General features: G+C 30.9%; 1 pseudogene; it reads right to left on the bottom strand.

Annotated features, from left to right (window-relative positions):
- Positions 1-9: 9 nt before the first annotated feature.
- On the bottom strand, positions 10-25,700 carry LOC117910944 (annotated as a pseudogene).
- Between the last annotated feature and the right edge of the window lie 287 nt (positions 25,701-25,987).

The raw sequence follows: 25,987 nt of genomic DNA, 5'->3' as shown, positions 1-25,987 counted from the left end.
ACTTTTCCATTAGTCCAATCTAGTTGACAAGATTGGTTTTTTCCCAATTAAAAGCTCAATAAGAACTATTCCAAAATTGTAAACATCACTCTTTTCAGTAAATTGGCTTGATTGTAAGTACTCTGGGTTTAAGTATCCAAAAGTAGCTTGTACTTGGATGGTCAAATGTGTTTGATCAATGGCAACAAATTTTGAAGTTCCAAAGTTTGCCAATTTTGCTTGATATTTATCATCTAAAAGTATGTTAGTTGATTTGATATCTCGATGATAGATTGGTATGGAAGTGGCTGAATGCAAGTAAGAAAGAGCTCCCACAACTTCAGTAGCAATTCGAAGATGTATTTCCTATGTAATCGGGAACTCTTCATTTTGGCCATGGATATGCTCAAAAAGGGTCCATTAGAAATAAACTCATAGATCAACAAAGGTACTTCTATCTCCAAAGAACATCCTAAAAGCTTAACCACATTTCTATGATTAATTGGGATAGAATAACAACCCCATTAATGAATTGTTCAAGTTTCCCATCTACCACTATCTTTAGCTTTTTAACTGCAACAATTCTCCCATTCATCAACATTTCTTTATAAACAGTACCTTGGCCTCCTTGACCAATAACCCGATTTGCATTATAACGATCAATGTCTTTCTCCAACTCTTTGGAAGTGGACAATGTGGTTTTATCAACATTTCCTTCAGTTGAAGATAACTGTTATTCCAAGATTAAACAACCATTTCTTTTAAACATTTCTCTTTGTACTTAATTTTCTTTCTCATTTTCAGTACTTTGTACAACCACCATGCACAAATTACCAGAAGAAATGGTCCAACTCCTACTATTATGCCTACAAAAGTCACAACAACTTAAAATATTACTTTGTCTAGCAAGCTAAAAATATATTACTTGAACTCAAAATATGCTACTAATTGAACTTTATATTAACCCCTCACCACTTCTATGAACTCTATATTTCTAAGTTAAGAAATGTGGTCTTGCTATCGGTAAATTAAAATTTATAGAATAGAATCCTCTTTTCATATAATATAGTAAACATATATTCTTGTAGTAATACGTTAAATTTGATTAAACTATGCAAAGTTGGGTCATTTTTTTTCTTAATTAATTCCTTTTTCTTTTGCTTTTGTCAATATTAATCCATAATTGCAAAAACATTTGATCTTAGGAGTATTGGTATTTCACTTGTTCCTTTTGTAAAAGAAACATCAATGTTGATACTATAACTATCATTTTTTGCTTCTAATTCTATGAAGGTTCTCTTTCAAACTTGGTTATTGGATTCTATGTGCTATCATGAATGGGACATAGGTCAGTGCAAATGATTTGGTTTGAGTTCAAACTTGACGTGAAAATCATCAGTTGATCTGGCCTTTTGACCCAGCTCAAGCCAACCTAGGCAAGGATTGAAAGTATTTGATTTGTCAAAATTAGAAACTTGCCTAAAGGAGGATAAAAGGTTATGGTTTAGATTTTCCCAACCTTGGGGTTAAGGTTTAAACTTTGGTTGTGCTGAATTGAGCTTGTGAGCCAAAAGATTGCGGTTGACATGGTGAATTTGTTAGACATGGCTAAAGTTTCAAATCTTATACTCAACTTTTATAAGGAATTTTAAAATAGAGATTTTGTATTGAGAAACTACAAAATTTTTGTCTAGAGCTTTAACTCTATGTCTCTTCATGATATCTTAAGTTCTATGATATCATAATGTTCTTTGGATTTAAGAAAACCACTATGATTTAGTGAATATATCCAAAGATCAATGGGAGAAAACTTATTTTTATATTGATAATGTCTTGCTAGTTATTACTAGATTTCTATTTACTGCATTAAGTTATGAAATAAAATCTCAAAATTTTATGATAAAATATATAAAAGAGACAATATTATGTGATGGAATAACATATCATATGTGAAGTTATATGAATTGTTACATTGTCTCATAAAGTATATATTTAAAGTTTTTTAGATATTTGATGGATTGAAAGTGTTATGAAAGAGGAACCTTAATGTTGCATGCTTTCCATTTACTTTCAAATTCAATTATGTTGAATGATAGTTAAAAGTCCACTTTTGTTATTTGTTCCTATTAATTGAAGATTATGCAAAGGAACAATATTATGTACATGTATGACAATCTTCTATCAAAGTATGTATTGTGGCATAATATGTCACAAATTATGAATTATGGTTGCGGAATATTATTTTAGAACTTGTGTTTGTCAACTTTATTGCCAGGTTGCTAAAAATAATATATTATGTTGTCACCTCTCTTTCAACAATAAATATTTTATGATCATCAAGGACATAAGGTTAATTTTATTTTTATTTTTTTGGTATATGAGATAATTTAGAAACAAAAGTGTTAAATCAATTGATTATGTGTACAACTTATGATTGAAGACCTAATGATAAAAAAAAAAAGTGCTACAAAGACATTGAATACCACATAGAAATTACGAGTCTTAGGCACATTACGGTATTGGTCTCATGATGATGATTATTTATCAAACACTCTAGAGTTCGATTATATGTTTTTGAAATTTCCTTATATCTGTTTTGTATACATAATTGCATATGGATTAACATTGAAAGGAAAGTCTTTGGCAAAGACATTATAGTGGACTATTATTGTACTTCTCATTTACAGGTCATGTTAGGTGGGAGCTAATTGTGTAGTACATGGAAGTTATTGGAAACACCAGATACCAATGCTAGATCCTCATTTTCTAAGTTTGTTTGTTAGTACCAAGTTGTTGGTTGCAACTACTATTTCATCAAAGTAATATCAAGAATTGATTTACTTTGAATAAAAATCCAAGTAGTATCAAAAGAAAGAAAATTTATCTATGAGTGTTGTACTAAGCAAAGTGAAGCTTCATGAGTCCAAAATAGTTTTGCATGAAATAAGAACAACCAGAATCTAGAACCATGATGCCACCCAAAGTTTCCCAAAATTTCATCATGCATTCACACAAGTTAACAAACTCATACAACTCAAAACCTAAAACACATTAAGGGAAAAAAATATATAAAATTGAGACCTCCAGGTCATCCACAATTGGTTCAATTTCCTTTTCAATGTTAGTCAAGCAAAAAAAAAAAAAAATATGTCATGAATTAGATTTAAACCTTAATACCAAAACAAAAATCACCCTTAACACTTTGAAATAAATATTAGAATTAGTATTAACACCCAAAATCCCACAATTCTTACCTTAACTCTACTTCAAATTCACCAAACTTAAACAGATAATCAAAAAATTAGAAGAAGGAGAAATAAATGAAGAATTAAAATTTGAGAAGCGCTTACCGTCTTTCCAAACTTTGAATGAGATTCAAAGATCTGAAAACTTCAAAAAGAGGATAAGAGGTTTTGAGTTGGTTTGAGACCCTAACCAAGGATATGATGGGTGGGAGTGAGGGGTATCAAGAGAGAAAAGTAAGAGCTCATGTTACATTCCGACTACATTCCCAAAAAACCACACCAACTAGTTAAGCACCGATATAAATGAATACCACATCAAACCTTCCAAAAAACCACATATATCAGTGCATTCTTTGCTACTTCATGAAAATGAAGGCCAAACCGCTCATCAATGGTCTCTTATTTCACTTCTAATTTCAAGAACCACTCAAATATGTGAAATTCCATTATTGATGGGTCTTGATGTTGTTGCTAATGATGATGTGATCTCGTAGAAGACTTAAACATTGGTTGATAATTGATAAAGAGTAGTGAAGGCTTAGGGTTTTCAATGCTCACCATCAGTGTGAGTGTGGAAGCATATGTTCTTGTGGATGTGAAATCATTTGGAGGGAGTGGAAATTTAGGCATATATATTGTTAGAGTTATTTATTTAGTAATATCTAGTAGCTTTATTTAGTTACTATTTAGTTTTATTTGGTTATTATTTTTCTTTCTTATTTAGTTACTATATTAGAATTATTGTATTTAGAATTATTCTATTTCTTTTTTAGGTTTTACTAGGTTTATTTAAAGTCTAATACTATTGTATCTTTTTTTCAAGAGAATTTATAAGGAGAAATCCTAGATTTTCTTTTCTTTTTTTTCTTTCTTTGATTTTTTTTTTTTAATTTCAACATGGTATTAGAGTAAGATTGATCTTTTAATAGGACCTTTCTATTTGTATTCATTTGTTTGTGAAATTCCTTTTTGTCATGTTTGATCGTAAGATATCGTAGTGGGTGATTATTGCACTATTTTTTTTCCTATTTGATCTTGGTATTTGATTTTATATTTGCTTTCTTCAGTTCGTATCTACTATTTTTTTGTTTTTTGGTTATTTGTTGTTCATTCATCATGGCAAGTGAATGAGATGATTCCCTTCAATCTATTCGTGTGATATTGGATGGAAAAAATTATTCGTATTGGAGTTATGTGATGAAAATTTTTCTAAAAGGTAAAAAGATGTGAGGTTATATTATTAGCACTCTACACAAACTTATAAATGAAAACGATGAAAAATATGCAAAATAGTTAGATGTTTAGGTAGTACGCAATTCTAAAATTATTACTTGGATTAATAACTTCATTGAAACTTCAATAAGTACACAGTTGGCAAAATATGAAATTGCCAAGGAAATATGGGAATAGTTGGAAAGATTGTATACACAATCTAATTTTTCAAAACAATATTAGTTAGATATTGATATTTGAGCCCTTGACCAAAAAGACATGAGTATTCAAGAGTTTTATTTCATGATGATTAATTTTTGGGACTAGTTGGCTCTCATGGAATTAATAGAGCTCTGAGCTTTTGCACCTTATATTGCCTGTAGAGAGGAACAATGTCTCATTCAATTTTTTATGGCACTTCATAGTGATTTTGAAGCATTATATGGGATAATTTTGCATCGCAACCCACTTCCCTTTGTTGAATCAATGGTTAGTGAATTGTTGGCTGAGGAGATATGCCTTAAGTTTCAAGTAAGAAAAGGTATTCTTTCTACATCTCATACATTGCTATGGATGAATGTAGCTATTGTAGGCAAAAGGGTTACTAGAAGGCTCAATGTTCAATGATTCCCCTAAGAATAGTGCAACACCAATCTTCTCAACAATCTTAGTAGTGTTAGTTCAATACTAGCCAACAACGTTTTTATAGGCCTCAAAAATCTAATACCACAATAGTTGTTCCTCCATCTAACTTGTTTAGATTTGGACCCACATTATCCTCTAATCCCACAGTAGCTTTCCTTGTTGAACATTTCCAAAAGTTCCTCGATGCACAACCACATGCTATGTCTGCCTCTTTAGGTTTTCTAGCCACTAGTTCTTCAAGTATATCTTCTTTGTTATGGGTCTTAGACTTTGATGCTTCTTACCATATGTCCCCCTATTCCTTATCTTTTGCTTCTTTATCTTCTATGTTTGTCATGACTGCTAATGACACTCTTTTACCCTTAGCTAGTATTAGTTCTGTTATTACACCTTATTTGTCTCTTCCTCATGTCTATCATATTCCTAATCTTACATTGAATCTTGTTTATGTTGTTCAATTATGTGACTCTAGTTACTTAGTTTCTTTTCCTACTACTTTTTGTTTTGTGCAGGATCCTCAATCCCAAAAGTTGATTTGAACAGGCCATAGGAGAGGGGGGTTTATATTCTAAATGAGGTAAAAGTCTCAATAGCTGCAACTTTTAGTCTTGATTTGTCTTTTTTTTTTAGAGTCTTTCTTCATCTAGTTTTTATTTATGACATTCTCAATTAGGACATATTTCAGCTTCTCGTTTAAAGTATTTAGTTTCCCTAGGAGCATTAGGAAATTTGCAAATACAAGATATTTCTGAATGCAATGGTTGTAAACTAGCAAAATTTTCTACCTTACCTTTTAATAGAAGTGTTTCTTCTTCTCCTATCCCATTTGATTTAGTTCATTCTAATGTGTGGGGACCTTCTCCAATTTCCACAAAAGGAGGGTCTTGATATTATGTTTCCTTCATTGATGATTATACTCGTTATTGTTGGGTTTATCTTATGAAACTTCATTATGATTTTTTAAATATTTATGAAGCATTTCAAGTTTATGTCAAAACTTAACATTCTATTGTTATCAAGTGCTTTAGCTGTGATTTGGGTGGGGTATATACTTCCAATGTATTTTGTGAATTACTTACTTCACATGGTCCTTCTTCTTGGTATTTCTCATAACCTTGGAGAAATTCGCAGGCTTAAGAAAGCTTTATACGGTCTCAAACAAGCACCTCGTGCTTGGTGTGTAAATGAAATTTATTGGCTATTTTTCTTTTTCAAAAAAAAAAATGAAGAAGTAAAAGTCAATGGGGATTCATAGTGGTCGTATGCGGAAAATTATGCATTATGAGAATATATGGTGTTTGAATTAAAGAAAAAAGTGGAATTCGATGAAAGTGAGTGGCAGCCATGAGGATTTGGTGCCGTGGAGATCATGTATATATACTTGGTTGAATTAAAAATGATGGGGAAAGATGATTGACGCATGCATTGAGAGGAGAATTGAGGAACCGATGATGTTAAGGAGTTTTTTTGGGAGTGTATATGCAAGCTGCCACCTTGGGAAGAAGACATTCAAATTTTGGGGGAGCGTTCTGGGGTTTTTGGGAGGAATAATGAGATTTTTTTAGTGGAGGTTTTGACAACCACGCACAGCTTGGGGGATGGGGACGGACACAAGAATAGAACCGATATTTTGAATAAAAATGAAGAGACAATACATACTGGAGGAAGGAGGAGAGGTTGCGACTTTAAAAACCTTCTCTGTGCAGATTTTTAAGGCAGGACGATTGGACTGGTAGGAAGTGAAAAAGATTAAGAAAAAAAAAAAACCCATTGGAGAATTGAGTGCACCACCAGCTGCATAGAGATCTCCAGGAATGCATTATTAACCGATTGGAAAAGGCCACTCACGTAAGGGTTCTTTTTAAGAAATAGTGCAGCCGGGTTGAAAGGTGGTAATTGACATTCGGAGCAAAGATGAGAGGGTGGACGGAGATATTTTAGAGGTATTTTATGGATAGCAGCAACCATGAGTTTTGTGCGTGGATCATGAAGGCAAGCATTGGCATGAAGAAGCAATGGGAACTGAATTTGGTGCATGAATAAAAAAAAAGATTTGAAACTTTTAATGGTGGAAAACAGCCCATGCGTTATTAAAAAAAAAAGGTAAGTTAGTTCCTTTATTTAAGTTTTGATTCATAAATATTATTTTCTTAGTTGTTTCAAAATTCTAGTCATTTAATTTATTAAATTTCATGTTGATAAACTCGTGTTGTCAAGTTGTTATGTTTAATTTTCAATTGATTTCATTTGGTTAAGGTGTTTTAGAATTTTAGTTTTTTAATATAATTAGTTCCATGTTGATAAATTTGTGTTTACAAGTTATTAATTTTTTTTTAAATTAATCTTGTTTAGTCTATGTGCTTTAAAATTTCAGTTTTTAATTAATTTCATGTCAATATGTTCATGTTTTCAAGTGGTTAAGTTTAATTATTATTATTATTATTATTATTATTATTATTATTATTATTGATCCCATTTAATTTCAAAGGTTTTAGTTTCTTTTCTTCTTCTTTCTTTTTTTTTTTTTTAAGTTTATTGGGTTGTTTGTTCTCATGTGAATAAGTTGATGAATTCCCGTGTGAACTTTAAGAATTCAACTTTGTGAAATGTGGCAGATTACAATATATGTTAGTGATTTGAATTTAAAAATAATAAAAAAAAGATAATACGTGAACATGAATTGTTGTGAGATGTTAACTTAATGGTTTGAATAAAAAAAATAAAAAGAATCCTTAAGTTGAAACAGTGTCATGGATTGCTTTTTGTTTGTGGCCTTAGTTTGATTGAATAAAACAAATAAAAAAAAAAAAGAGTTTTGGAATCGACTTTATGTGAATTTTTTTGTTTTGTTTTTATGGAACTTTGGAATCAAGTTTTGAGATAATGAATATTATTTTGAATGTATGATAATTTAAATATTTAATCCCATTGTTTTAGTCGCATGTATAGATTATCTCCATATTACTAAAAGTCTCATCTTGAAAATTTTGGCAAGATTTTAAAATTTTTGGTACTATTCATGTTATTAGAATTTTATAAAATAATTTTTAAAAAAATCTCATCTTTTAAAAATTTGGTAGTTCTTAAGTTTTAGTTTTTCTTGTTTTTAATTCTTGAAAGTCAAATAAGTCTTAGGGTTTAGCCTTATCATTGTTTTAGATTCATGTCATTTGTTTATATCCATGCATTTAAAAATCTTGTTATTAATTTTTGAAAGTTTGATGATTCTTAGTATTTAGTATTATTGTTATTTTAGATTCATGTTATTCGTTCATTTTTATGAAATTGTGTTATTCTTTTTTATGAGATTGTTAATTTTCTTAAGATATCAATCTAGACTCATCATTAAAATACATGAAGCTTGCTGTTTATTTTATAATTTAATATCCTTGTTTACAATTCATTGTTTGATAATCTTTGAGCATTTGTTTTCTTTAGAAAATGCTTTTTCTTTAATATGACTTCCTGAGTTGAATAAAAATTTCTTTGACCAAAAAGAAAGAAAAATCATTTTTCTTTTCATCGTGAATTTGGCTACTTGAACCCAAATGAAAGGTAGCCAGAAAAAAAAAAAAAACATCCAAGTTGATCTTTCTCTTGTTTTCAAACCCCTTTTGAGTTATAAATCAAAATTTTCCATTTTGTGTCCAATGTTTTGGGATTTATCGAATCATATGGTTCCTTTTGCTTTCCTAAAATCATTTTCAAAGGAATTTAAATCATCTAAAAACTTATAAAAAAGAAAAACCCATTTTAGTTTTTTAAGGCAAAGATCTCACTTTATGCAAAAAAAAATATGCAACTCGGTTTTATCCAAGTTGCATTCCTCTTTCCCTGATTTTCCAAATTATGTTTTTATTCACAAGGGCTTGAACTTGTGCTCCCATTCTAATGGGAATACATAGGTGAAACTTATGAATAGTGAACGGGGTTTTGATCGAACCCCTACATGAAAGGTTTTTATTTATTTTTGTTTTTTATTTTATTTTTTATTTTTTATTTAAAAAAAAAAAAAACACATTGTGGACCCTGCATTTTGCATGATGCGTCCCCACTCGATGACATGACTCGCTTTTAATTTATTTGGTGAAAATATGATTTTTAGAAAAGACTTGGAGTCACCACTTATTTTTGTTTTATTTTTAAGGGAAAACAAAATAAGAAAGAAAACCCTAAGTGCGACTCCTTATTTGGAAAATATAGTTTGTTGAAAACCAAACTCGGGTTTGAGGGTCAGGTTACTTATCAAGAAGGTATGGTGAAAAAGGCCGAAGCATCTCTCTAAGTCCCTAAAAACAAGTCTCTACTAAATAAGGTGAGGTAAGTGTGATAATTGATAAGGAAATCAATGGATACCAAATAATAAAATGAATCATGCATGAGAATAAGTAAAGTGGAAGTGAGATCGTACCTTAGCAGCAAGTAAAGATATGCTATCAATGAAACGGGGTTCGTGCATAATGATAACTGTAAAACATCTCACACAAAACGAATCAAAATTGAACAACATCAATCATGCAATTCACTTGAATTATTTTCAAAAGAAATGTTATGAATATTAGACCCCCACCAAAGCCCAATTTATTTTGCATGAATTAATCCCACAAATTTCATTATTTTGAAATTATGAAGATTGCCTTTATGCCTGTTAAAAATCAAGGAAAGCGGAAAATTATTTTAAAATCAAAGAAAATTTGTGAAAGTGCTTACTTGAAAGGAAAAGTGTCAAGTTTATTTAAAAATGGGATTTTCAGTGACTTAAAACCCTAATGAAGGTTGAAAAGTGGTAGAAAAAAAAAATGGAGTGAAATTAAAATTATTTGAAAGAAAACTAGAGTTTGGAAAATTATTTGAAAATTGAAATCTTAAGAATTAAATTTAAAAAGTGGAATTAAAAAAAAAAAACATATATTTGAATATGAGAGTTTTGAAAATTGGAATTTTGAAAAATTATTTGAAAATGAGAGTTTTAAAAATTAAAATTGGAAAAGTATTTGAAAATTAAATTTGAAAATGGGAATTTTGGAAAATTCTTAAAAAATAGAAGTTTTGAAAATTGGAATTTTGAAGAATTGTTTGAGAATGGAATTTTTAAAAATTAAAATTGAAATTTAGAATTTTAGAAAATTATTTAAAAATGGAAGTTTTGACATTTAAATTTGAAAATTGGAATTTTGGAAAATTATTTGAAAATGGAAATTTTGAAAATTAGAATTTTGGAGAATTATTTGAGAATGAGATTTCTTAAGAATTAAATTTGAAAATTGGAATTTTGGAAAATTATTTGAAAATAAAAGTTTTGACAATTAAATTTAAAAATTGGAATTTTGGAAAATTATTTGAAAACGAAAGTTTTGAAAATTAAATTTGGAAATTGAAGTTTTGAAATTTGGAATTTTGAAAATTAAATTTAGAATTTGAAGTTTTGAAATTTTAAAATTGAAATCTTGAAAATTAAATTTAAAAATTGGAATTTTGAAAAATTATTTGAAAATGGGAGTTTTGAAAATTAAATTAGAACATTAGAATTTTGGAGAATTATTTGAAAATGGAAGTTTTGAAAATTAGAATTTTGAAGAATTATATGAAAATTGAATTTTTAAAAATTGGAATTTTGAAGAATTATTTGAGAATTGAATTTTTAAAATTAAATTTGAAAATTGAAATTTTGGAAAATTATTTGAAAATGAGAGTTTTCACAATTAAATTTGAAAATTGAAAATTTGGAAAATTATTTGAAAATAGAAGTTTTGAAAATTAAATTTGAAAATTAGAATTTTGAAAACTTAAACTTTGACATCAAAAGATGAAGAATTAAAAAAAGGATGAGATGTGGTAGTTGGGATTGCATGCCAAAGGTGGCCATGCATGAGTAAGGCCCGGGATTCTGGAAATCATTCATTATTGCAGCTAGTACATGCACTGTGAAGAAGTTACTGTCAGCTCGAGGAGAAACACTGGGATATTTTCATGCATTGCTCTAGCTTCTAATATCTTGGAACTAACAAAAAAAAAAAAAAAAAATACTCCATCCAATTGTGAGTAGATGACGTCTAGGTTAGCCTAAAAAAAGGTTGAAAATGACATGCATTTCCATGTAAATCTTTAGCAACCCAATTCTTGCCATGGTGGGTTCTAGGACGTATCCAATGGTGGCAACATTCATTTACAACTCTGTGTCCACGGTGTACCTATCATTCCACCCAAAATCAAAGCTTGGAATCAGTTCGAGTGCTCTTTCCAACTGACGAGACTTTTCTAAGTAAGCAAAAATTCTCCATGTGGCCTCTTAGCAATTGGCCACTTTGGCATCATTCTTAGTCATAAGGTCCCTCGTTTTAAGTATCTTTGAGATGAAAGGGCTTTTTGTTACAGTACATCATATCTCGATAGCTATTACACATATAGAAGAGCAATCTTTTTTGAGATGAATGAAATTCTACGCCATTAGATTCTTTTTGGCTTTCCAACCAATGCTTGTACAATTTTAGCTTGAGGTCATAGCCAGTACTGCTATTAACATCTTTTAGAAAAAAAAGAACTCCCCTATACCCATCCACTTACAACTTGAGATGTCAAAAGTAGGCATCTCCCATAGCAAATTAACCATCGACAATGAGGTCATGCATTTAATCTATGCCAGAAGCCTCATTGTCATTCTTATCTTGGACAGTATCCGTACTTCACGCCCACATGGTAGAAGACAAGTTTGAAATGTCCTTGTTATATACAGGAGTAAAGTTGTTCTCCCATTTCATTCATCTAGTTTGTTTCTTGAACAACTCATACAAATACCATCTTGTCACTAGAGGACCTTCTTTCCATCAAACCCAGAAGTTTAGCTCCCACTGAAGTCATAAAACTGTGCCCCTAGAATTTTTTTTGAAGAAATAGTTGTAGAGACCAAACTACAAGCATTCACTCAAGTGGCACACCAACAGGAATACGAGGAAGAACAGGAAGCAGATTCACTCTAGCATGTAGAACAAAGGAATAAAGTCTAGACCAAGGGTGCATGCCAAATGCACAGACACAAACTAATACCATGAACGGAGAAAGAAATAACCCAAAATAGAGCATGCCCAAAGAGACAAACAATCCATTAAATAAGGCTTCATTTCATGTTGAAATCAATGAGCTTAAAGCAAAGAAGAAGCCAAAATAAATCTTAAACAAAAACTAGATATAACTTCCAAGCATCGAGCATCAAATGTAAGTCCAGATTCAAATTCATCATCAGATTTAAACTGAAAGAAATAGGAGAACAAATAGTTCATGAGACACGTAAAATGATTAAAATCACTACACACTATGACACTAATGTTCAATTCTTCATCAATTTCATGAGTTTGTATGAAAAATTAGAGATCTTAATTGTTGGATGGTTTGATGAGAAGGGGTTTTTCATTACTGTTAACTACATGTTTGTATCCTATTAAAAAAATAAAAAAAATAAAAAAGAAAGTGAGGCTTTAGGTGGAAAAATCCAATTTTTTTGCATCTTATTTTCTAGTGACCCAAAATGAGTCACAAACATCCCACTCACCATGTGTACAGATTGAAACCTCAACCCACCCAAACCATATCCTACCTAGTCAACAACTAATCTTAGGATCCAAGGACCATTTGTTATATTTATTATTGTATTAATCCATTAGCTAAACAAATCAAATCATGGTTGTTATACAAGATTAAAATGAGACAAATTAAAAAGGAACTCACATTGATCAAATAGACCTTAAATAGTAAATTTCAAATTAATGGATTTCATTCAAATCTTAAAAAATCCAAACCCATTAGTCTAAACACATAAAAGAAAAAAGAAAAAAATTGGCTTAATACATAAAATATTGATGTGAAAATAAAGAGATGATCAGAGCATCAAAAAAAAAAAGCTCATTAAATATACAAAATGAACAAATATATAATGAAAAAGAAATGATCTAAATCTAACAATCAAATTGTATAAATGATTTAGATCTAAATCACTTATACAATTTGATTATTAGATCTTACAACAACAACAAAACAAAGAAATTATACCTTGAAATTATAATGACCTATGTCTATAAACCCTTCGAAAAATTACCTTGACAACTCCACCTAGCAGCAACATAGTTTCAAACTTGAAACGAGAGAGTGAATAAGATATTGAACTTGAAATAGAGGAGCACTTTGATCTAGAGAAGAAGGTATCTTCTTGAAACATAAGAGTACTTTGAAACAGAAAAGATAACCCATGAAGCTTTGGGAGGTACTAGGAGTTGTATCTTCACCAGACAAACAATTTTTTCTATTCCTCAAACTCTTAAGGTGGATGCAAATAGTTCAAAGGTGGGGCCAAATTTTAATCAAAAGGGTAATACAATTGTTAAGGCCAGATGTAATTTAGAGTCAATTAAACCTGATTCTAGAAGTCTTGATGCTACTATCAAGAGACAAGTGACACATTCTCTGAAAAGAAAGAAAACTCCAACCAATGTGAAAGCAAACAAAGTTAAAAATGGGCCATCATCTAGTTGTAAATGAAAACTTAAAAGAGAAGAGCATCTTCTCTTTTGAAGTAGGACTATTTGGTGAATTACACGATGTTGTCGATGGTGCTTTGCAAAGGTCCATAATTAAAGAAAGGTGGAAAAAAGAGTCACTATAACAAATATCGCTTTTTGCCACAATTTTTTTTTCCATAAACTAAATTTTGTGGCAAAATGTCACTTTTAGCTATAAATTTCCTTTTTTTCATTAAAAATAGAACTTGAATAATTCTTATGGAATATATGACATTTTACAATGAACTCATCTTTTTCCATAAAATTATTTGTGGTAAAATATTACTTGTTGTTACAAAGCTACTTTTGTTACTAAAAATATAGTGGGAATAATTCAAATTTTTGCCTCAAAATTATTTGTGGCAAAATATCACTTCTAGCCACAAATTTAAGTTTCATCTTTAAAACTATGGTAAAAATAATTCTCATATAGTATGTGATATTCTACTACGAACTTTACTTTTTAGTATGAATGACTTACAAATTTCAATTTTTGTTTAAATTTTTTTCCACATTCCAATTTGTAGTAGAAAGTTATATTTTATTTTAATTATATATGCGTCATTTTTTATATAATAAATTAAATATTAAATAAAACTATTAAATAATTAAAATTTTATATTTAATAATTTCTAAAAATGTTATACAAAATAGTCATTTATTATAAAATATTTATATTTATTCATTAAAGCATCAAAGGATTTGATGTTGATAAAAAGTTGGAAAAAAAAAAGTCATTTGATATTTTTATGTGAGTTTAACAATAATAATTTTGAATATATAAATGGAATTTCTAAATATTTAATAAAAGTATATAAATTTTGAAGTCTAAAGTTTATTTTAAAATTTTCATGGAAAAAATATTAATTAAAAATATAATGAATCAAATAAAATAAGATTAAGAAAAAAAATTTCAACCTTAACATAAACAATTTTATTTCTTTTAATTTTTTTATTTTCATAGTTATTTTATATATATTCAAAGATTCATTTATGAAGAGTTTTGGTTTCTATTATATATCAGTTTAAATAACTATGTAATTTTTTAAGAAGTTTTTTATTTTTATTTTAAAATATCATTTTTCTTTTAATTTGTTTTTTTTTAAAAAAAAAAAAAAGAAATCTATCTTTGAATATTTTTTAAGAATAATTATTCAAATAAATATTGATAATTTATAAAGTTTGTTTTGAAATCTTTAATTTTAATTTTCAAATTTTTACTTGTTCATTGATAAAAGTATAAAAAATAATCATAATTTGAGATTAGTATAAAGATAGAAATAATGTTGAACCAATTAAAAGTTTATTACTTACCTTTAAGCATCAATTGATTTATAGAAGATATGGTCAAAGTCTCTTCAATGAATGGTGATAAAGTGAAGGGTCATGAGTTCAAGTCCCAATGATTACAATGTAATATAATAATTATTAAGGGATTAAAATGTCCTTTTCTAGGCTTGAGATAGGTGTATGGGTTTCATCATGTCATCTTGTTTCTAGAAATAAATAATCATGCTCAAAATCTCCACTAAAAATGAAATAATGAAATAAAATAAAGTATTATTGTAACTTTTTGCATATTATATTACCACAAAATAACAATTGTCGTTAAAAGAGACCTTTTGCCACAAAATTTTCCTTAAAATAGAGTTTTTTTTTCCATGAATAGTTTTTTTTTGCCATAAATATTATTTATCGCTAAAATTTAATTTTAGCAACACAATTTTTTATTTTTTGGTAAAAAAAAAAATTTAGTGACGGACTTATTGCAACAATCCTACGACAAACATTTTTTTGTGGCAAAAACATATTTATCCCAAAAACCCAACTTTTTATCACAAAACCATTTGTTATGAAACATCATATTTGTTGTAGTGAGTTTTCAAATTTAGTTTGAATAAATTTCATAGTTGAAGCTCTAGAATTGCTTAAATTGTTGAATTATAAACTATAATTTGGTAATCCTTTACCTCCCTATAGTGGTGGATATAGTTACCTAGTTGATTGAACATACTTTTTTGCATTCTTATTCAAGATCATTGTTTGAGCTTTGGAAAGAGAATACAGGTTGTTTTGGTTGTGGACAATCTATTTCATTGCTTAGTATGAGAACTACAACAGACATGGTGGGCTTGTCTACAACATGATCTTGGACACACAGCAAGCTAACATGTATGCATCTCATTGCTTTCAATAGGAAAATAAATTAGTCTAACACTTGATCAATTAAATCTAATCCCTTACCTTTGGTCCATAATTGTCATGCCTAAAGTTGTATTTCATTATCAATTATGTACTTTGAAGGACCAAATAGCTAATAAAAACTACTAAAGTCTACAAACGATAATTTTTCTTACTTTTTTATTATTATATTTGCATGTCTGACATACTTGCATACCTAAGTTTTTTAATATGAAACTTAGCTTTAGAGTGGAAGTAGAGGACAAAACACAAAAACTAGCAATCTCGTGTGCTAGAGTCAAGTATTACCCCAAAATTTCCATCAACTTCTAATCAACAACTTCATGGTCCTCTAATGTATCTTGATGCATGGCAGCCATATCAGGTGAACTATTTCAAAAACAAATTAGAACTTATAAATTGATCGATATACTTATTTTTATATATAATACACACTTTTTTCCTTTGGTATCAATGCGTTGAACCTACCATATAATTCTAATATACTTTATTTTCTAAGATCATAAAGGAACAAAATATGATCCAATAGATTAGAAAGCATTCTTCAAAGTTAAAAATTGTTTTTAGACCTTACAAAGTATGAAGTTCTAGGTTGTAAAAGCACATCCTCCCCAAATAAAGTTGTTTCCTCGACCATCTTTAATGACTCTTCGCACAATTTCTTCTAAATACATTCCTAAAATAATATTTTAAAAATTTTGAGATAAAGGAAGATTTAGAGATAAAATGTAACAAATGCAAATGTGTTAGAGGAGAGCACTTGAAAAACTAAAGTTCCCATACTTGACTACCAAGATTTGAGATTTCAACATCTAAACAAGTTTCAAACTCGGTAATTGGAAGATGATAAGAATTGATGTTTCCCTAGTCCATATGAATAACCTAAAAAAATAAGCATACATAAACCATTCTTTAATTGGCTAGGCAAACCAACACCCAATAGTTGCTTACCATCTAACAGAATGTTGTTGGCCTTCAAATCTTGATGAATAATCCTTAAACAAGAATCACGATAGAGATAAAGAAGTCCTTTAGTAATACCTTGAATAATGTTGAAGTGTTTAACCCAATGAAGTTGTAATTCTTTTATTGGATCTAGACAATGCAACCATAGGAAAAGAAATATTATAATCAATACAAAATGTTAATTCTAGTTCTGACATTTTCTTTTCAAAATATACCTTTCAATTAGTTTTAAATTTAGAAAGAGTATTACAGGTTCAGAAATATGTCCTTTCCTTTTATATTCAAGTTTAAATATATGGAGATTGTTGAATTGTTGTAATGTTTCTTGGTTGTTAGGAGTTCTTATCAATAGCCTAAGTGCATCTCCATAGCAAAGAAAATATAGCTCCAAATCATATTGCTAGAGCCTCAGAGAAAGTTGGTATTGGTATATGTAACAATACTTAGATAAATGAATTTCTAAATATGATCCAAATTTAGTTAGACATAGTAGTTCTCAATGAGAGTTATCGATCAAGACAATATAGGTTACTAAGTAGAAAATACAATGTAGAAGTGTGAGGCAAACCAACCAAACAAAAATGTATCCAAGCTCTTGTTAGGTATGTATTCATAAATCAACTTTTCTTTTCCTTCAATACAACAACCTAAGAGCCTAACAAGATTCTTATGTTAGAGCTTGGAAATTCATACATTTTCATTCTTAAACTTTTCTATTCCTCACTCTTAGTTACTAGAAAGTCTTTTCACTACTATTTCATGTCCATCTTATAGCTTTCCCTATACATGTTCCATAAATTTAGTAATAAATACATGCGTACTCAGTCATCTGCTCAAACAAGAATAAATTCACCTTAAAAACAGGACTAAATGCTCATTTTCTAAGTTTGTTTGTTAGGCTCAAGTTGTTGGTTGCAACTAGTTTCATCAAAGTAATATCAAGAATTGATTTTTTTTTTAAAATAAAAAGAAAAGTTATTGGATTTCATCAAAGTAGTATCAAAAGAAAGCAAATTTATCTACGAGCATTGTACTAAACAAAGTGAAGCTTCATGAATCTTAAATAGTTTTGAATTAAATAAGAACAACCAGAATCTAGAACCATGATGCCACCCAAAGTTTCTCAAAATTTCATCATGCATTCACACAAGTTAAAAAACTCATATAACTCAAAACCTAAAATATATTAAGGGGAAAAAGAATATAAAATTGAGACATCCAAGTCATCCACTATTAGCTCAATTTCCTTTTCAATGTTAGTCAAGTAAATAATTTTTTTTAACATAACATATATAATATAGATAAGAAAACAGAAAACCTCAATAATGAAGAACAAGAAAATAGAGTAGAAACTACCAAGACCATCAGTCGATGAACACTTGGTGAGCAAGTAGAAAATATGTCATGATTTAGATTTAACCTTAATACCAAAACAAAAATCAACCTCAACACTTTGAAATAAATATTAAAATTAGTACTAACACCCTAAACCCCAAAATTCTTACCTTAACTCCATTTTAAATTCACTAAACACAAACAGATAATCAACAAGTTAGAAGAAGTAGAAAAAAAAATGAAGGATTAAAATTTGAGAAGTGGTTATAGTCTTTTCAAACTTTAAATGAGATTCAAAGATCTGAAAACTTTAGAAAAAAGAAAAAAAGATAAGAGGTTTGGAGTCAGTCTGATACTCTAAGCAAGGAGATGATGGGTGGGAGTGAGGGGTATCAAGAGAGAAAAGTAAGAGTTCATGTTACATTCTCGACTAGATTATCCTAAACCACACCAACTAGTGAAGCATCGATATAAATAAACACCACATCAAACCTTCCAAAAAAACCATAGATATCATTAGTTCACTCCTTGCTACTTCATGAAGGAGAAAGTCAAACCACTCTTCAATGGTCTCTCATTTCACTTCTAATTTCAAGAACCGATTAGATCTATGAAATTCCATTGTTGATGGGTCTTGATGTTGCTGCTAATGATGATGTGAGCTCGTAGAAAACCTAAACATTGGTCGATAATTAACAATGAGTAGTGAAGACTTTATGGTTTTTGATGCTCACCATTGGTGTGAGTGTAAGCATATGTTTTTGTGGATGTGAAATCATTTGGAAGGAGTGGAAATTTAGGCACATATATTGCTATAGTTACTTATTCATTAATATCTAGTAGCTTTATTTAGTCACTATTTTTCTTTCTTATTTAGTCACTATATTAGGATTATTGTAATTACAATTATTTTCTTTCTTTTTTAGGTTTTACTAAGCATATTTAAATCCTAATAGTGTTGTATTTTTTTTTCAAAAGAATTCATAAGGAGAAATCCTAGATTTTCTTTTCTCTATTTTTTTTCTTTGACTTGTTTTTTTATTTTTTATTTCAACATAGTATCAAAGTAAGATTGATCATTTAATGAGACATTTTTATTTGTATTCTATTTTACGTGAAATTCGTTTTTGTCGTGTTTAATTGTGGGATATCGTAGTAGATGGTTATTGCATCGTTCTTTTCCTATTTAATCCTGGTATTTGATTTTGTATTTGCTTGCTTTTTTTTGTTGGTTATTTGTATTCATTCATCATGGCTAGTGATAGAGATGATTCCCTTCAATCTATTAGTGTGAGATTGGATAGAAAAAATTATCCATATTGGAGTTATGTAATGAAAAGTTTTCTAAAAGATAAAAAGATGTGGGGTTATATTATTGACACTCTACACAAACTTATGAATGAAAATGATGAAAAATATGCAAAACTGTTAGATGTTTGGGAAGTAAGAAATTCTAAAATTATTACTTAGATTAACAACTCTACTAAAACTTCGATAGGTACGCAGTCGGCAAAATATGAAATTGCCAAGGAAATCTGGAACATTTGGAAAGATTGTATACATAATCCAATTTTGCAAAACAACATTAGTTAAAGATTGATATTCAAGCCCTTGAACAAAAAGAAAAGGGTATTTAAGAGTTTTATTCCATGATGCCTAATTTCTAGGACTAGTTGACTCTCATGAAATCAATAGAGCTTTGAGCCTTTGCACTTTATATTGCCCGTAGAGAGGAACAATGTCTTGTTCAATTTTTATGGCCTTTTGTAGTAATTTTGAAGCATTGCGTGGGACAACCCATTTTCCTCTCGTGAATAAGTGGTTGGTGAATTGTTTGCTAAGAAGATATGTCTTAAGTTTCAAGCAAGAAAAGGTATTCTCTCTACATCTCATACATTTATTTTGACAATCCCTTCTGGGCCACTTTCCAACAATTAAAACAAGCCTTACTCAATGGTTGCTATATATCAATGTAGCTACTGTAAGCAAAAAGGTTACTGGAAGGCTTAATATCTGATGATCCCCCCAAGAATAGTGCAACACCTACCTTCTCAATAGTGTCATTAAAGTTAGTTTAATACTAACCAATAACATTTTTATAGGCCTCCACAGTCTAATACCGTAGTAGTTGTTCCTTTATTTGACTTGTTTGGATCTGGACCCACATTATCCTCTAATCCCACAGTAGCTTCCCTTGTTGAATAGTTCCAAAAGTTCCTCACCGCAAAACTACAACTATATCTACCTCTTCAGGTTTGCTAGCCACTTGTTTTTCAAGTATGTCTTCCTCCATATGGGTTTTAAACATTGAAGCTTCTCACCATGTCCCTTGATTCCTTATCTTTTGCTTCTTTATCTCCTACATCTTTTATATCTATCCTAACTGCTGATGACACTCTTTTACCCTTAGCTAGTATTAGTTATGTTATTACACCATATTTGTCTCTTTCTCATGCCTATCATATATTGAATCTTGTCTCTATTGCTAAATTATGCAACTTTGGTTACTTAGTTTTTTTTTTCTTCTATTTCATGTTTTATGCAGGATCTACTTAGTTTTTTTTTTCTTTTATTTCATGTTTTATGCAGGATCCTAAATCACAGAAGCTAATTGGGATAGGTTATAGGAGAGGGGGGTTATATATTTTAGATGAGCTAAAAGTCCCAATAGTTGCAGTTCCTAGTCTTGATTTGTTTGTTTTTTTTTCTTTAAGTTCTTCTTTATCTAGTTTTTATTTATGACATTCTCATTTATGCCATGTTTCGATTTCTCATTTAAAGTATTTAGTTTCCATAAGAGCATTAAGAAATTTGCAAATACAAGATATTTCTTATTGTAGTGGTTGTAAATTGCAAAATTTTCTGCCTTACTTTTTAATAAAAGTGTTTCCTCTTCTCTTGCCCTATGTGATTTAGTTCATTCTAATGTGTGGGTACCTTCAAAAGAATGGTCTCAATGTTATGTTTCCTTTATTGATGATTATACTCATCATTGTTAGGTTTATCTTATGAAACATCGTTTTGATTTTTTGAATATTTATAAAGCATTTCAAGCTTATGTCAAAACTTAACATTCTATTGTTATCAAGTGCTTTAGATGTGATTTGGGTGAGAAATATACTTCCAATGCGTTTTGTGAATTACTTGTTTTACATGGTCCCCTCTTCTAATGTTTCTTATAACCTTGGAGAAGTTTACAGGCTCAAGAAAACTTTATATGGTCTCAAACAAGCACCTCATGCTTGGTTTGTGAAGTTCTCTAATGTGCTTACTTCTCTTAGCTTTAACCCTAGTCATCACAATCCTATACTTTTTCTAAAGTGCACCTCTACTAGTCGTATTCTTCTTTCTTTATGTGTTAATGATATGATTATTATAGGTGATGATGTTGATAGGATTGTAGTGTTGAAATTTGATTTGGCTTCTCATTTTGAAATGAAGGATTTAGGTGCTCTATGGTACTTTTTGGGTATTGAGGTAGCCTCTTCTTCGAAAGGTTATCTTCTCTCATGGTCTAAGTACATAGTTGATATTCTCAATCAAGCTTGCCTTACTAATACTAATACTATTGATACTCCTGTTAAGGTTAATGTTTGATATTCTTCTTTTGATGGTAACCCCTTACAAGACCCTACTTTATATTATACTATTATTGGTAGCTTGATCAATCTCACTATTGCATGTTCAAATATTAGTTATGTTGTTCACATTATTAGTTAATTTGTTGCTTCTCCTACTATAGTTCATTAGGTTGTTGTTCTTTGTATTCTACGATATCTTTAAGGCACTATATTTCAAAGTCTTTTTTTTCCATTCACTTTTTCTTTAGAGTTGGGTGCCTATTCTGATGTTGATTGGACCAATGATCCTAAAGATCACAAGTCTACCACTGGATTTTGTTTATTTTTAGGAGATTCTCTTATTTCTTAGAAAAAGAAAAAGAAACAAACTATTGATTTTTGATCTTCCATAGAAGCTAAGTATCGTGTTATGGCGTCTACCACTAGTAAGATAGATTGGTTACGTTGGTCACATGAAAGCACTAAGCATATTGAGATTGATTGTCACCTCACTCATCATCACCTTCATCATAACACTCTTACTTTGTCCTTTGTCCCTTTATTCTCCACAGATTGTAAATTTGTTTACCAAGTCACACATTTCCTTGTTTTCAGTTTTTAGTTGGCAAACTCTCAATGCTTCGTGTAGCCGCATCATGAGTTTCTGGGGGAGGGGGAGGTGTTAGAGTTTTTTTATTTAGTAATATCTAGTAGCTTTATTTAGTTGATATTTAGTTTTATTTAGTTACTATTTTTCTTTCTTATTTAGTTACTATATTATAATTATTGTGTTTAGAATTATTTTATTTTTTTATTAGGTCTATTTAAATCCCATAGTGTTGTATATTTTTTTCAAGAGAATTCATAAGGAGAAATCCCAGATTTTTTTTTTCTTTTTCTGTGGATTTTAACATATATATCATGTAAGCATATAACACTTTTCAGAAGCATTAAGGATGCCTAAAAATACATGTAACAATGATGCTTAAGAATAAGCGCTAATGTTTCCAAACCCATGTTGTTCAATGACGATTTTAAAAGCGCCTATGTTTGTTCACATTAAACTAAATCATGATGCTCTTTTGAAAGCGCCAAGAAAGTGAGATGATTGGAGCCAAAATATGTGCTCAGTGGCACATATTCGATATAATTTGTGCACCAAAGAACACTCAAATCACCCAACTTGACCTAAATTGATGATAAGGCCCTATCCATGAGTTTAACTTGTATTTTGGAGATTTATCTCAGGTTCAAGGGAATAAAAGGGTGCAAGTTTAATTACTTTAGATTTTGAAAGATCAAGAAAGGGTTAAATGAGGAAATAAGTGTGTCAAGATTCATGGACCATGAGGAAAGACAAGATGAGGATATCATGAGTTTGGAAGATGATAAATGACCATTATGGAGTAAGAAAGAAGGCAAGAAAACATGAGAAATGAGGCATGAAGCAAGATTCAATTGCATGGAAATTTAAAACTCAAAATCTGGTGACAACATATAATTTGACTTTAAGGATAAATTTGGAGCACTTATTGGAGTCCATTTTAGATATTCTATATATTTTTTCGAAACTTGGGAAGTTGGAAGTCCAATAATTAAAATGGTGTGCAAATCAGAGTTGAAATGAAGAAGTTATGGCCATTTGAAGACAATTGTGCAAAGTTGGAGGACCATTTCGAAATTCAACTTATGAATTTGAAATCCAATTTGAAATGATCCCAATTTTGAATTCACCGACTGCCACTTTGATGTTTTGCTTCCTCGACCTTGGGAATTGTATATAGGGCACTCCATTTGCCCTAAGTGGACTCCACATGACTAGAAATCACCATTTTATTATTTTTTTTAATCATTTTTAGGTAATTATTTTGTAAGAAGTGGCCAATAAGAGTGTACCACATGTTAGATAATTGATGATATTATATAAACTCTCTTAGTTCTAGGGTTTAGATATCTTGGATATTTTTTCGGAGAGTTTGACATTAGAGGTGGAAGAAGATGAGAACTTTGGTTTGTTTTCTTTTCTTCTTTATTAAATATATTGTTTTTAGTTTCTGATAAAACAAAGGCTATGAATAATTAAGGAAAATACCCAAAAGGGGGGGTGAATTGGGTTTTTCAAAATCTTTTTTCACACAATAATATATGCACAAAATAAATAAAGGAAAGAGATAAAGTTAGAGAATTCAAACTCGGGTTTATAGTGGTTCGGCACTCCCTTGCCTACGTCCACTCTCCTCAATCTCCTAATCGAGTGAGGGTTCCACTAACTTGAAGCTTCAATCAAGCTTTCGATCTTCTTACACTTGGATTCCGGCTCCAATGGGCTCTTACACAATCTCTTCAAGATTTGAACCACTTGAAGGCTTTCACACTCAGTTTACACAAAGATGAAACTCTCAACCTAGCTTAAGGATGGCTCAAGTACAAGAGAAAGCTAGGATGAATTACAAGAGTGCACTAAGAATATGCAAGTGATGGTTTGATGCACTAAGAAAGAAATGAGAGCTTTTTGATCAAGAATAGGTAGGTAGGCTTTGAATGCAATTGTTCTCTCGTCAATAAATGAAGTGGAACTCTCAATTTATAGGTTTCTAAGCTCGAGAGTCAAAAACAACAAAAGGCAACCTCGTCCGGTCGAGCTAGGGGTCGACCGGTTCACTAGTCGTTGGAGCATTTAATGCATGACAGGTTACCGTTGCCTCAACCGGACCTTGACCGGTAAAGGAATCACCTCGACCGGGAAGAGAAGGCTACTGGGAGAGAGAGAGAAGGTTTTTAACCTTCCTCGACCGGTCCTTGACCGGACGACCTCAGCTGGTCGACCGATTCCTCAACCGGTTGACCGATTGGCCTTAGCCTTGATCGGTTGAGCCTTTTTGGCCCCAAAAAACCTATTTTTGATTTCTTTCTTTTCTAACACTTAGGCAAGGTCTATAGGTGAGTTAATATGCCAATTTTGAATCAATTTGCCTAAGTTATATTTGATAAAACTTGGGTTTTAAAGAAAATCAAGTTTTAAAGAATAAACTGAGTTTTCTAAGATGCATGAAAAGGTATGAACATCCTAAGTGCACTCATGCTATCATCTTACATTCATTTCCTATGATCTCAAGTCTTCCAAGCATCTCGATCTTGTATCCATTTGGTCCTTTGATGAATTTTCGAGTTTATAACTGAGATTCTTAAACATTAAACCAATTAGTTACTTAACCATGGTTTGTTATCATCAAAACCCGATTAGGAGAACCATTGGGCTAACAATCTCCCTCTTTTTGATGATGACAAACCTTGGTTATCTAGGAGAGAAAGAAATCTCCCCCTCAAACCAATCATGGATCAATCAAACGATAAGCAATGTAAAACACGAAGAATCAATGGATAAAAATATCATATCATATATATATGGAAATCTCACATGTGCAATAAGATAGATATGACAATGATAACAATGACATGCATCAGAGACTCCTAGATCCTATAGATCCTAGATCCTATAAATATCTCCCCCTTTGGCAACATAAAAAAGAAACGAAGGGGGATCCCAAACAAACTCAAGGCTGAGGAGGTGGTGGTGGAAACACAGAACGTAGGTAAGCCATCATCTCCTCATGCTGACTCTCCTAGCGGCTCTCAAGACGCTCAATCCTCTGTACGAAATGCTCAAACTGAGAGATGAAGCCGGCCTGATACTGATCGATGTGATCCTCCATGGAAGAAAAACGAGTATCATGCACTACGGCTAACTCCTCCATACAAGTCCAGAGAGAGCTGATCTGTGCCGACAAATCCATCCAAGGTGGATAATCAGGAGTATGAGGAGCCTGAGATGGTAGCTCGGTAAATGAAGGCTGAGATGAAGGGCCTACTGTGAAGGACGGCTTAGTCATCATAGGCTCGGAGAAGGTAGCCTCAACATGAATGCCCTCTGACTGATGTGGAAGCGGAATGTCAACCTCGGGCCCTCTCTGCTCAAAGTCCCTCTGAGGGTCCAACCCATCCTCCATCTCTCTGATCTTGGCCTCCTCCTCTACTCCGGGGTGTATCTGATCATGTCCCCGGGCCTGTCACTCGGCTTTCCTAACCCAAGAGCCATCGGGTGCCTTCTTGAACTTCATTCGCCCCAGAGATTGCTCATCATACGTGTCATAAGTGGTGGGGGCCTCAAAATTTGTCTCTCTACTCAAGTCGACCCCTGCATCCTTGAAAGCACGGGTAAGGAAGCGGTCGTAGGGGAGTACACGTGTCAAGCTCTCAACATAAGAGATCATGTGCATCATCATAAGGTAGCCAA

The sequence above is a fragment of the Vitis riparia genome, chromosome 3 (genome assembly GCF_004353265.1).
Source record: "Vitis riparia cultivar Riparia Gloire de Montpellier isolate 1030 chromosome 3, EGFV_Vit.rip_1.0, whole genome shotgun sequence".
In the NCBI taxonomy this organism is placed as follows: Eukaryota; Viridiplantae; Streptophyta; class Magnoliopsida; order Vitales; family Vitaceae; genus Vitis; species Vitis riparia.
This window is presented reverse-complemented; position numbering and strand designations above follow the sequence as displayed.